The 12,533-nt window shown below is 41.7% G+C and overlaps 1 long non-coding RNA gene across 1 annotated transcript in view; it reads right to left on the reverse strand.

Annotated features, from left to right (window-relative positions):
- Positions 1-12,533, reverse strand: part of LOC309635097 — a 142,649-nt gene that overhangs the window by 17,366 nt on the left and 112,750 nt on the right. The window contains exons 4-6 of the long non-coding RNA XR_014248644.1: positions 5,174-5,281; positions 3,768-4,041; positions 1,313-2,755 (exon numbers count right to left, since the gene is read on the reverse strand). This is a non-coding gene — a long non-coding RNA (uncharacterized lncRNA). The remainder of the gene's footprint in view (positions 1-1,312; positions 2,756-3,767; positions 4,042-5,173; positions 5,282-12,533) is intronic.

A 12,533-nucleotide genomic window follows, 5' to 3' on the forward strand; every position in this document is an offset into this window, starting at 1 on the left:
CTCCCCGACTAGAACGCTAACTCCATAAAGATAGGAAACCGTGCTTATTTGGTTCCCAGCGCTGTGCCCTCTTAAATGAAGTGTCAGCAAAACTGCCCTCATTCCAGGTGGCCTCTCATGGCCTTGAGCTGATGAGGAAGGTACAATAATCAGGTGCAGGAGAGGAGGCCAAAGAGGCCAGCAGGAAACTCCTGAAACCCTGGGCTGGCAAGGAGAGACTCCCCTCCCCAAAGGAGGTAGCCACACAAGGCTCCCACGCGGCTCCCACACTCCGTGCCCATCGGCCAAGCTCAGGCGACACCCTGCAGCCACACTATGTCCTCCTATTCTCCCAGCCCAAGGAGGCGTGCACTATTTTTAACTTTATATTTTATATAAGATAACTGAGGAGCAGAGAGGTAAAGAATTAGGTTGAGCCATATACAACTGTCATTGTGTACCTAAAAATTATCAAATAGGGACAATATCATATAGTTTGACCTAACCGCATGCTCAAGATCATTAAATTTCTTAAGTGGCACAAGGCAGATACAAATGCATGTCTGTCCATCTCACTCCCAAGTTCAAGGGCAAAGCCATTCCTGGTGGAAGGACACCATGGGGAACCAATGCCCTTAGATCTTGTTAGAAGAGTCATACAACGAGGCCTCGGAGAGAGAAGAGAGGATTGGGAATAACTGCCTGTGTGAGCTATAGCCATATGGTCTTCCTAAAATACCTCAATTTTAAAATGAAGACTCCTTATTCAGCCTTAAAAAAGAATGAAATTCTGACACATGCTCCAGCATACATGAACCTTGAAGACATTATGCTAAGTGAAACAAGCCAGGCATAAAAGGACAGTATATGATTCCACTTACATGAGGCACCTACAGTAGAGAAATTCATACAGACAGTAAGTAGAATAGTGGTTGCCAGGGGCTGGGGGGAGGGAAGATGGGGTGGGATCCAGAGTTTCAGTTGGGGAAGATAAAAATATTCTGGAGACGGATGGTGGTGATGGTTACACGACAATGGGAATGTACTTAATGCCACTGAACTGCACACTTAAGAATGGTTAAAATGGTAAATTTTACGTTGTGTATATTTCATCACAATGAAAAAAAAAAAAAGAAGGCAGCTCTTGCTTCAGTTTGGATCTGTTGAGTAATAAGCATCGTTGAATACTTTGATGCTAAAAAAAAGACATTATTTCAACTTTATGCCTTTATGACATAAAGCGTACATGTGTATGCAAATATAGTTGTGTGTACTCTATGCAAATACTGCTACTACTACTAATGAAGATAGCTAACGTTTATTGAGCACTCACCTCTTGCCAGACTCATTAAATGCTGCACATGTATCATGGCATTCCAAGTTCACAGGAACCCTGCAAAACAGGTACTTGGATGACCTGCTTTGTTTCATATGTATCGCCCTGTAACGCATTACAGTCCAGTCACCTTTTTTCCTTCTGTGTGGAGATTCCCTGGAGAACTCCAAGAACAAAAGACTGTAAAGAAAACGGATTCGAAGCAGAGGCTTGTCCTCAATAAATTTTTGTTAAGTGAATCGCCACATGACCCAAGAAGAGTTCCTCGGGTTTTCTGATTATATTCCTTAATGTTTGTCATCAGAGGTTTAAATAAGAGGAAGTGAAAGAAAAAAAAAAATCACAGTGAAAATTTCTGCCAAAATGCATTCTGATATTTTTACCAAGTAGAAACATGACTAAATATAGTCTACAAAAGCTGGCTATATTTAGAAATGGCCTTTTTTTTTGTTTGTTTCACCCAAAGTGTAGTATCGTAAAAGGTCTCAGCCTTTTCAGATGAAGGAAGTTTCATGAAATGGTTTTGGGGGAGTCTGCCTGTTGTTTCTGTGGGTGATATTATCGTCCCTCGCTACTCTCCGCCCAGGCTCCTTAGAAGCAGGACCGTCTACAGTTTGACCACAGGGCATTTTTAGTTCCTTCTGGCACGACTGGAACTGGGTTAGGATAGTCAGCTAATAGTTCTAATTGTCACACTTACTGCACAGAAACTAGGGGGGAAGAAATATGATTGAAGCTTCAGTCACAATCCTCCTGGAAAACGTGTGATGTCTGTCAGCTCTTCAAGAGTTAAGCAGCATATCTTGCACTTTCAAAGCCCGTTGTTTTGCAAGAAGTCTTAGGTGCAAACAATGAGACAAAAGCACGCTTTGTGAAAGACAATGACATCCATTCAAATGCCTCTCATTATATGCTCTGATTTTGCAGAGCCTTGTATCCAGAATTATCCTGTTCTATTAACTAGTCTGGTATAGTCTCAAAAAAAAAAAGATTTTTTTTTCTTAAATGTGGAGTTAGTGGGTGGAGAAAAAAATTAAAGCAGAAAGATATCTCTTTCAAGTCATTCAGTCCCAGCGTTCACTGGTCTTGTCACACGTCCCTTTTAGCTCTTTATGGAAAGAGCTCAGATCTCAGAAGCGTAGATCCCCAAGTGCGCACTTGAAGTTTACAATAACTCACTTCTCTACAAATGGAGTAATCCCCACAGTAAGAGACAAAGGGAAATGTCTGTTTCTTTTCTTCCCTCCTTCCATCCTTTTCTCCTTTCTTTTTCTTTCTTCCTCTTTCTATCTTTCTCTTTCTTTCTTTCTCTCTCTCTTTCTTCCTTTCTTTCTTTCTTCTTTTCTTTCTCTCTTCCTTTCTTTCTTCTTTCCTTCCTTTCTTTCTTTCTTTTTTGCTTTCTTTCATTCAACTTGTTGAACACGTTTTGTTACAAAAATCCTGGAAATTGGGGAGGAAAACATCTCATTAGTTCTCTGGTCCACTCTGTTTCTGTCTCCTTCAACACATTCCTCAGAGATGAATTCCATCAGATCTTAAATCTGGTGAACAAAGTAATGCCCACCACTTCCCAAGGAGCTGAGCCGACAATTTATGAGATTTTGTGGTCAGGATGTTTAGGCTTTTGGTCTGTGGTTCAAGGTTATTGCAGTTCAAGTTCATAGGGCTCAGGGTGTGAGGGAAATGGATGGCAGGAAGGTGATCTCCGGGCAAAGCTGAAGGCAAGGAGAGGAGGCGGGGCGGGACTGGCTGATCACTGGCTGGGGGTCTGGGTTTGGGTGAGGGGAATGATGTTCCAAGGCTTCCTGGATGGGTGGGGGAGTTGGCTGCAGCCTTTGGGATGCACCTGCCAGTGGACAGCCCATCAGACTGGGGAACTCTGAACTCAAGGCCCTTTACAACAGCGGTCCCCAACCTTTTTGGCACCAGGGATCGGTTTCGCGGAAGACAATTTTTCCATGGACCAGGGGCGGGGGGATGGTTTGGGGATGATTCAAGCACATTACATTTATTGTGCACTTTATTTCTATTATTATTACAATGTAATATATAATGAAATAATTATACAACTTACCATAATGCAGAATCAGTGGGACCCCTGAGCTTGTTTTCACTTGCCTCTCACTGATAGGGTTTTGATATGCGTCTGCACGCAATCGATTTATTATGGTCTCAGTGCAGTCAAACCTCTCCGCTGACGATGATCTGTATTTGCAGCCGCTCCCCAGCGCTAGCATCACCGCCTCAGCTCCACCTCAGATCATCGGGCATTAGATTCCATAAGGAGCGCGCAGCCTAGATCCCTTGCACGTGCAGTTCACAGTAGGGTCCACGCTCCTATGAGAATCTAATGCTGCCGCTGATCTGACAGGAGACAGAGCTCAGGGTAATGCAAGTGATGTGGAGCAGCTGTGAATACAGATGAAGCTTCGCTCACCCGCCCGCCGCTCACCTCCTGCTGTGTGGCCGGGTTCCTAACAGGTCACGGACAGGTACCGGTTCATGGCCCAGGGGTTGGGGACCCCTGCTTTACAAACTTCATCAGCAGGGGCGAACATAAGCAAGCAACCACAAAACAGGAAGCTCCGTGTGAAAAGGCCCAGGTTGCTGGGCCACCTGGCCCTGCCCATCACGGGGGATAGTTTCCTCCTGCAGTAACATCTTTTCACCTAAATAATTAGAGATTGTATTTATCTATCTAATCGCTGTGCCCTGGTTTCACCAACCTGCAAAAAACAAAAGAGGTCATATTTACAATTAGGCCTAAATGACAAGGGCTTCAAGCCCCCGTTGCTTCCAGCAAGAATTCCAGTCTTTTCCAGAGTAGCTTTCCAAATATTTCAGAACTTCTCCAGAGCTGTCTGCACGTATCCATGAACAAGTCTTCATTATCATCCCCAGGCAGTGGCTGCAGAAACCCAAACAGAGCCTTCTATGCCAGATTCGCTGATCGCTGGCCCACTCCGGCAGCCTGCTCGGCCAGCATTCTGTAATGCTATGGTTAATGCTGTAACCGTAAGGCTACAACCAAGCCACCTTTTCACTGACCCTCATGCCTTGCTGTCACCACTGTCACCATCTCCTCCAACACACCACCACCCCCCCTTCACCAACCCCAGGGTAGACCTTTGACAATTTGCCTGGATAGTGTGGTTCCTGGTGATGAGTGGAGATGCTTCTCCCTGTTATTCTCTCCAGAGCAGACCCACAGCACCATTGCTTGGGCCCCAGATACCACAGCGCTTCGACTGAATATCACAGCTCTTTCAGTTGCCATGTTTGCAGCCATTTCCCCAAAGCTCTCCCTTGGCACCAGGTGGCTGCTTCTGCAGAGTTGCTAGTATCTTTCCCCGGATCAGCCCTCACAAGGTGACCAGCTCACCTCTTCAGACCCGCCCTCCCTATGGCGAGCCTCTCTCCAGAGGCCCTACTATCCTCTCCCTCAAACTCATCTGGGATGCTGCAGGCCAGCAGTCAGTTTTATGTCTTCATTTCTCCTTTGTAGAGCCAGGGGTAGGCCCCTCCATCCCTATGTAAATTTGTGGTGGGACAGGGCTCAAACACAAATGGCTATATTGGGGGAGAGATAATGCTTTTAGCATCTGAGCCCCAGACGCTGAGTTAGGCCACATTATCCTGATGTGAACACAAACTGAATCAGATTCTCTCTGTGCCCACTCAGACTGAGGTGATCAAATGTCTATGGCCATTCATTCACCCATTTATTGATCCAGCATTTATTGAACACCTCTTATGTGCCTGGCACTGTACTAGGCTTTGGAAACACAAAGATAAACAAAACAGAGTCCTTTAACTCAAAGCAGTCTATGAAAAAAGACAGATACATAAGTTACTTACAATGTAATGTTGTAATGTTCTCTGTAATAGGGCTAGTCCATGCTATGGAGAGCAGAAAAATGGAAGATTCCTTCTGTCCGGCAGAATCAGGGATCTCAGAGGCAGCTTCTGAGAACAGAAGACATTTAGGCTGGGTATTGAAAGATGAATAGGAGTGCCTTAGGAAGGGAGGTGTAGCGAATTGCAGAGAGAGAGCTGGTAATGAACATTGGCCGAGAGGCATGGAATTTCAGGGCTTACTTAGGAAAGCATTGGAATTAGGTGTGGTTATGGCACAGGGACAGAAGAGAGACTGGAATAGCAGGAAATGAGGCTGCTCAGATTCACTGGGGCAGCTCACAGAGCAGTTAGTATGCCCTTCTAAGAACCTGTGCTTTTGTTCCATTCAGAAAACATTTATGAAGCACCTACTAGACACCTGACCTTCTGCTGGGCACCAGGAGTGGAAAGATGACTAAAGCATGGCCTTATCCTTTAGGAGGTTAAGTCACCTGGGGAGACAAACTTATGGAGATAATTTCAATATGATGCTAGGGCATGCATAAACATAGGGTGCTCTGGGGCACACAGGCTGGAGGGAGAAGGGGTGGGAGCATGTCGGGGGTACACTTGCTGAAAGCGTTATTGCTGAAGTTTAATCTTGAAGGATGAGTGGGTATAACCCAGGATGAAAAGGGAGGAAGAGCTTTCCAGGCAGATGGAAGAAACACAGTGAGCAAAGGCATAGGGACACCAAACAGCATCATTTATTGTTTTTATTTACTTTGGAGGAGGAGATAAGCATCTCATTGTTGATGACATAAGAAGTGAGAAGTTGGAAGTGGCAGGAGGTAAGGATGGGGAGAGAGGGAAGAGCTAGGACACTGCAGGCCTGATATGCCAGACTAAGGCCTTTAGACTGTGTCTTGTAGGAAATAGGGAGCTATAGAAAAGTCTTAAGCACATAGAGAATGGACTTGAGGACACAGGGAGGGGGAAGGGTAAGCTGGGATTATGTGAGAGAGTGGCATGGACATATATACACTACCAAATGTAAAATAGCTAGTGGGAAGCAGCCGCATAGCACAGGGAGATCAGCTCAGTGCTTTGTGACCACCTAGAGGGGTGGGATAGGGAGGGTGGGAGGGAGACGCAAGAGGGAGGAGATATGGGGACATATGTATATGTATAGCTGATTCACTTTGTTATAAAGCAGAAACTAACACACCACTGTAAAGCAATTATACTCCAATAAAGATGTTTAAAAAAAAAGGGAAAAGTAAATAACAATAAAGTGGATTTAAATTTTTTTAAAAAGTCTTAAGCAGAGGAGGGATGTGATCAATTTTGCAATTATATAGATCACTCTAGTGGCAGTACAAGGCTACTGTAATGTCCAGGCAAGAAACGAGAAAGCCCTGAAGGAAGGGAATGCACAGGGAGATGACTTGGTTGTTTGTGTTGATATCTTCTATTGAGCTAATTTCTAAATGACGCTATTAGGCTAAATGTGACACTTTAGGTCCCTGTCTGTTGTTAGATCCTATCCCCCCTGTGTAGCTCCTAGACAGAAAGAAAATGACTGCCTTAAGAGTGAGTCTAGAACCCATGTTCAGAGCTGCACAAGTCACAATAGCCAAAGGTAGAAGCAACCCAGGTGTCCATCAACAGATGAATGGATAACGTGTGGTATATACACACAATGAAATATTATTCAGCCTTAAAAAGGTAGGAAATTCTCACACGTGCTACAACATAGATGAACATTGAAGACATTATGCTAAGTGAACAAGCAAGACATATAAGGACAGTGTATGATTTCATTTATATGAGGCACCTAGAAAGTCAAATTCATACAGACAGAAAGTAGAATGGTTGTTGTCAGAGGCTGAGGGGAGAGGGGAGAATGGAGAGTTAAATTTTTAATGGGTACCGCATTTCAGATGAAGAAGATGGAATTTTTCTGGAGATGGATACAGGTGATGATTATACAACAGTGTGAATGGACTTAATGCCACTGAATCATACACTTAAAAATGATTCAAATGGTCGGATTTATGTTATGTGTATTTTACCACAATTGAAGAAAAGAACACCGAAAAGAAGATAAAGCTGTGCAATATTTATGGTAGGTATCGATGTTTTTCAAATAACTAATAGAAATGAAGAAAATCTAAGTGGTAGGATGATACTGGCTGAGTAATCCAATTCATGGAAAACCTTCTCAAAACCAAGAATGACCTCTGACATCTACCTTGAACTGTGAGATTTACTAACTCTAAAATATAATCTTGCACCAATTCTTAAAAAAAAAGAGTCTAGATCAGCCAACCACATTTTTTAAAAATTAATTTTGATTGGAGTAGAGTTGCTTTACAATGTTGTGTCAGTTTCTACTGTACAGAAAAGAGAATCAGCTCTACGTACACACATATCCCCTCCCTTTTGGACTTCCTTCCCATTCAAGTCACCACAGTGCATTCCACCTGTTTTTGTAAATACAGTTTTATTGGGACCCCATCACACCACACCCGCTGTGTTATGTATTGTCTGTGGCTGCTTCTGCTTAACCACAGCAGAGCTGAGTAGCTGTCACAGAGACTGTCTGACCTGCAAAGTCAAAAATGTTTACTATCTGGCCCTTTATAGAAAAAGTTTGCTGAACCCTCTTCTAGACATTTGAATATGGATTGTATATTGGATAATAGCTATTGGATAATAGCTTTGTGCCAACGTTAAATTTGTGGTTATTGGTGAGAATACTCTTGTTCTTAGGAAAGAAATGCTGAAGATATATAAGGGAACATTCCAGTGGTAGGCGATAGACAGACAGAGAAGCAGGCATGCAAGCAGACAGACAGACAAATAGAGACAGAAAAAATATGGCAAAATATTAACACTTTGTGAATTTTGCTGAAGGGTAGAAAAGTGTTAATTGTATTATTCTTGCAACTTTTCTAAAGTTTGAAGATTGTCACAACAGAAGAGGAAAAAAGGAATTAATCTACCTCTAGAGCTGAATTCCTTCTGTCCTCTGCAGCTTCTTGGACACTGGTGAATTTATGACTTTATAGGATTGCAGATTAGAATAAAGTGTGAAAACCAAGTACAAGATCATGCCCTCTCTGCCTTGTGAGGGGTGTACACAACCAGTCACAACCCATTTGTTCCTGGATTCTTTCTGGTGTTAATTTCTTCTTCTTTTGGATAATTGTGTTTTGGACTCTCCACATGCCGTACAAGTCATGCCAGCAAATCCTCTTGTGGATGGGCTATAAAAATAGCAAGTAAGTGGCATAATTTCCCTACTTGTATTTCTATAGTCACACAGAAGTGGAATGATTCTTCTTGTGTTCCACATGCCACTTTGAGTCTCTACTTATCCCAGTGTTGGACCTGATTTCTCTTTGCTATTTTTTGTTTTAAGGTCTAAAAGCTGACCCCATAGTCACAAGCTAATTAGGGATATACAACACATACCCAGAAGAAGATACTGAAGAACCATTAGCAAGGAACATACAGATTCATTCTCTATCTTAATAATTCCACTCCTTGAAACATAGCCTAAAGAAATTTCCAACACAAGCTACAAATTGACGTGCACGGGGGCTTTCTTTGCAGTTGCTGATGGGGAACTGAAGGTACTCTGGGAATCAGTGGGGGATTGAATAGGTAAAATGCGTGAATGCCCACCTTGGAGCATCCTTAAGAAGCACAGAGTAGATACGTGCATAGCAACGTGTGCAAAGCAAAAAAAAAAAAATGGTGCTTGGTGAAACAAATGTGAGGAACAGAGTGATAAATAACAACACAGAAGTACATGCACACAGACTAGTACACATTTTATAAGAATACTTAAAAGCTAAGCAATACACATTAAATATTTTAGAACAGTTGCTAGTGGAAGAGAGAACTAGGGTAGAAGAGAATATATGATTAAACTGAACATTTCTTAATTCTTAAAAAGAGAGAAGGGCATGGCAGCACCAATGATGACGTTTAAGGAAAAGAAAAAATAACTTCTAGGAAGAGCCAAGTACCAACATGCCATATATATGTGATGAATGCATGAAGCAAAGAAGTAACCAGAGCGGGTGGTTATGGGGAAATCTTCCTGGAAAATGTGACTTTTAGGCATAGTGATTTATCTCTCACCACCCCAACACTTCTTCTGTTCATCCCACAAAATACTGCCATCACATAAACTAATAATACTTAAGGATAACACTAACTATATTTGGAACATTCAAAATACAGTGACAAAATACAATTCTAAATAATTTACACACATTATTTAATTTAACCTCCACAAAACTCTTCTGAGATAAGGATTATTATCATCCTATTTCACAGATGGGGAAACTGAGGCTTAGATTGACTTGTCCCAAATGACATAGCTAGAATGTGGCAAAACAAGATTGATATCCAGTCCTGTTTCACTCCAAAGGCTGTGCTCTTAACATCTTTTCTGGTGAAGACACATAGCAGACACTCAAAATAATGTCATGACACACAGCAAACTCACACACAAAAAAAGTGTTGCTTAATGCCAAACCAAGGAAGGCAATATCGTTTTTAGAGCTCCCTTCCAAATTTGAAGCCACACAAATGGCAGCCAAAACAAATTCCTGTTAATTAACATGCTTGTTACAACATGACAGGTAGCCCCAGCCTTGGATCTGTCCAGGTTTACTCATTCATTGAAAAATTTTGATTTGATCAAGAATCTGTATTGTGTCAGGCACTGTTCTGAGGTTACAGCAGTGAACAATTCAGGCGAGCTTCCTGCTTTCATGGAGTTACACTGTAGTGGAAGGGGACTGAAAATTGACACAAAAATGAACAAGAAAAGTTTCTGAAAATAGCTCAGAAATGAACAGTTAGTGGTAAAGTCCTATGAAGAGAATAAAACAGAGATGGGACATGTCTTGAGGGCTGCTTAAATTGGCTGGTCAGGGAAGGTGATGTCTGTGCTGAGATTTGAATGACAATAATGAATCAACCACGAGATAATGGGGGAAAAGAGTATATCATGTGCTCTATTAGGTGATGCAAAGTCTTAAAGCAGGAACCTTATTCAAGGAAGAGAGAGAGAAGGCTGGTGTGGCTGAAGGTGGAGAGGAGTTACAAAGATTCTGACGATTGCAGAGAAAGGCAGACCTTAGGTCGTGGTGGACTTTGTAGGCTAGAGTGAGTGTTACGATCCAACTTAAATTTTTATAAGACCACTCGGTTCTGGGTGGAGAACAGATTGTAGGGGCATGACTGGGAACAGAAAGCTCATTTGAGGGCTTGTTAAGGAGCCCAACCAGGCTTCTAGTTTTTCTATAAAAGAGTAGCTGATATTGTACTCATCCTCCTACCATAAACAGCTATAAACCCCGAACAAATACAACAACTCTTTTCAGACATTGGATGGCAACCAATGCAGAGAAACACACAAAGTGCATCTGACATTCGCCCTAAGAGCACTTCCCAAACTGGCACCTAGAAATCAAGCCCAAATAGAAATCAGTGATGGTCTCTCAGGGTATAGGAAATAACAGATGGAAATTTGAGGCTGCTGGAGTGGCCAGAATTTGAGAGGTACTGGAAAGGACCTCTCACACAGAAAAAGAGACTTCAAAATTTGAGTGATGATTCCTTACGTTCTTAGTTGCCCCCTTGTGATGGTTAATTTTACGTGTCAACTTGTCTAGGCCATAGCACCCAGATATTTGGTCAAATGCCAGTGTAGATATTGTTGAGAAGATTTTTTTAGATGAGGCTAACATCTAAATCAATAGACTTTGAGTAAAGCAGATTACCCTCCATAATGTGGGTGGGCCTCATCCAGTCAGTTGAAGGCCTTAAGAGAAAATAGACTAAGGTCCCTGAGGAAGAGGGAATTCTGCCTCCAGACTGTCTTTGGGAATTGAAAAGCAACATCAATTCTTGCCTGGGTCTCCAGCCCGCTGGCCTTCTCTTAGATTTTGGACTTGCCAGTCCCACAGTTGTGTGAGTCTCTTAATCCCTCTCTCTCTCTCTCTCTGTCTCTCCCTGTCTCTCTCTCTCTCTCTCTCTCTCACACACACACACACACACACACACACACACACACACACACACACACACTACTGGTTTTGTTTCTCTGGAGAACCCTGACTAATACACCTCTTAAGCTGTCCATGCACAAGGTAGCAGATATGTAAGAAGTCTAGAGAATAACCAGTCCAGCTGGAGCAGAAAGGAAGGAACTATTAAGGATTTTCCAGATAAATAATGGAAATAAAGATTATTCAGATGGTCGAACCATATAGAAACTATAGGAAGTTGTAGGGAAATTAATCCATCAAGTTAAAAGAAAATGAAGCCAATGAAAAATTGAGGCAATTATGTTTAAATAAAAGAATGTAGCTTTCTGACTCAGCAGCGAACAATAGTTACAAAGTCATAAAATGAAAACACTAAATATGGATTTAACCATAATTGTAATACAAATATATGGGGGAGGTGGGAGGGTAAAGGGGTTATATGAAAGCTAAAACTATCATCTGCCATAGTAAGTCAAAAGGAAATTAAAAGTATTAAGAGGTATCTATATACATCTATTATTTAAAGGAAACATAAACAGCTAAAAATATTTAATACAGTTGCCACTGTAATTTAATATAGTTGCCGCTGCAGAGTGGGATTGGTCTGTGTAGTGTATGTGGCAGTATTTTTTTTTATAACCTTTTAGTATCATGTGAACTTTTAAACTGCACACTTGCATTACTTTATTAAAACAAACCACACAACAAAGTTACCATTTACCAAACCAGGAAGGACTTTGAAAGATACAGGCAGATATGACAAATGAGTCATGCTTTTTCCAATTTATTCAGAGCCTTGAAGGCATCAGAGAAATACCCCCTTCCTCCAAGTGTTATATCACAAAATTTCAGAGGATTTACTGTCTATTCAATAGATAATAAAAGGATTTGAGGCCCATGATTTTAAGAAAAGTTGGGAAAATCTGTAAAGTCATAAAGCACATTTGCTTGCTATTTGGATATTTACCAAAAAAAAAAAATGTGTGTTCACAAGAAGCCACATTTAAAGAATTTTTAACTAGTTCAAATCACTAACTACCAACAGAGTTAAATTCAACAGTCACAGGTGAAGTTTTGCAAACACAGGCAGGAAGACTAAATAATACTGATAGGTTACACAGAGCTAGCTGTATATTAAGAGTGACTGGGGAAGATCTCAGATTACTTTAGATATGAAAAAGAAGATTAAAATCAAAATTCAACTTCACCTTTTAAAAAGAACCATGTACAAAGAACATAACATGATGGAGGAAATTGCCCATGGTTTATGTGACAATGACATGAAGCCAAGCAGGCCTGGTGTGCGT

The sequence above is a fragment of the Balaenoptera borealis genome (genome assembly GCF_965194805.1).
Source record: "Balaenoptera borealis genome assembly, chromosome: 9".
In the NCBI taxonomy this organism is placed as follows: domain Eukaryota; kingdom Metazoa; phylum Chordata; class Mammalia; order Artiodactyla; family Balaenopteridae; genus Balaenoptera; species Balaenoptera borealis.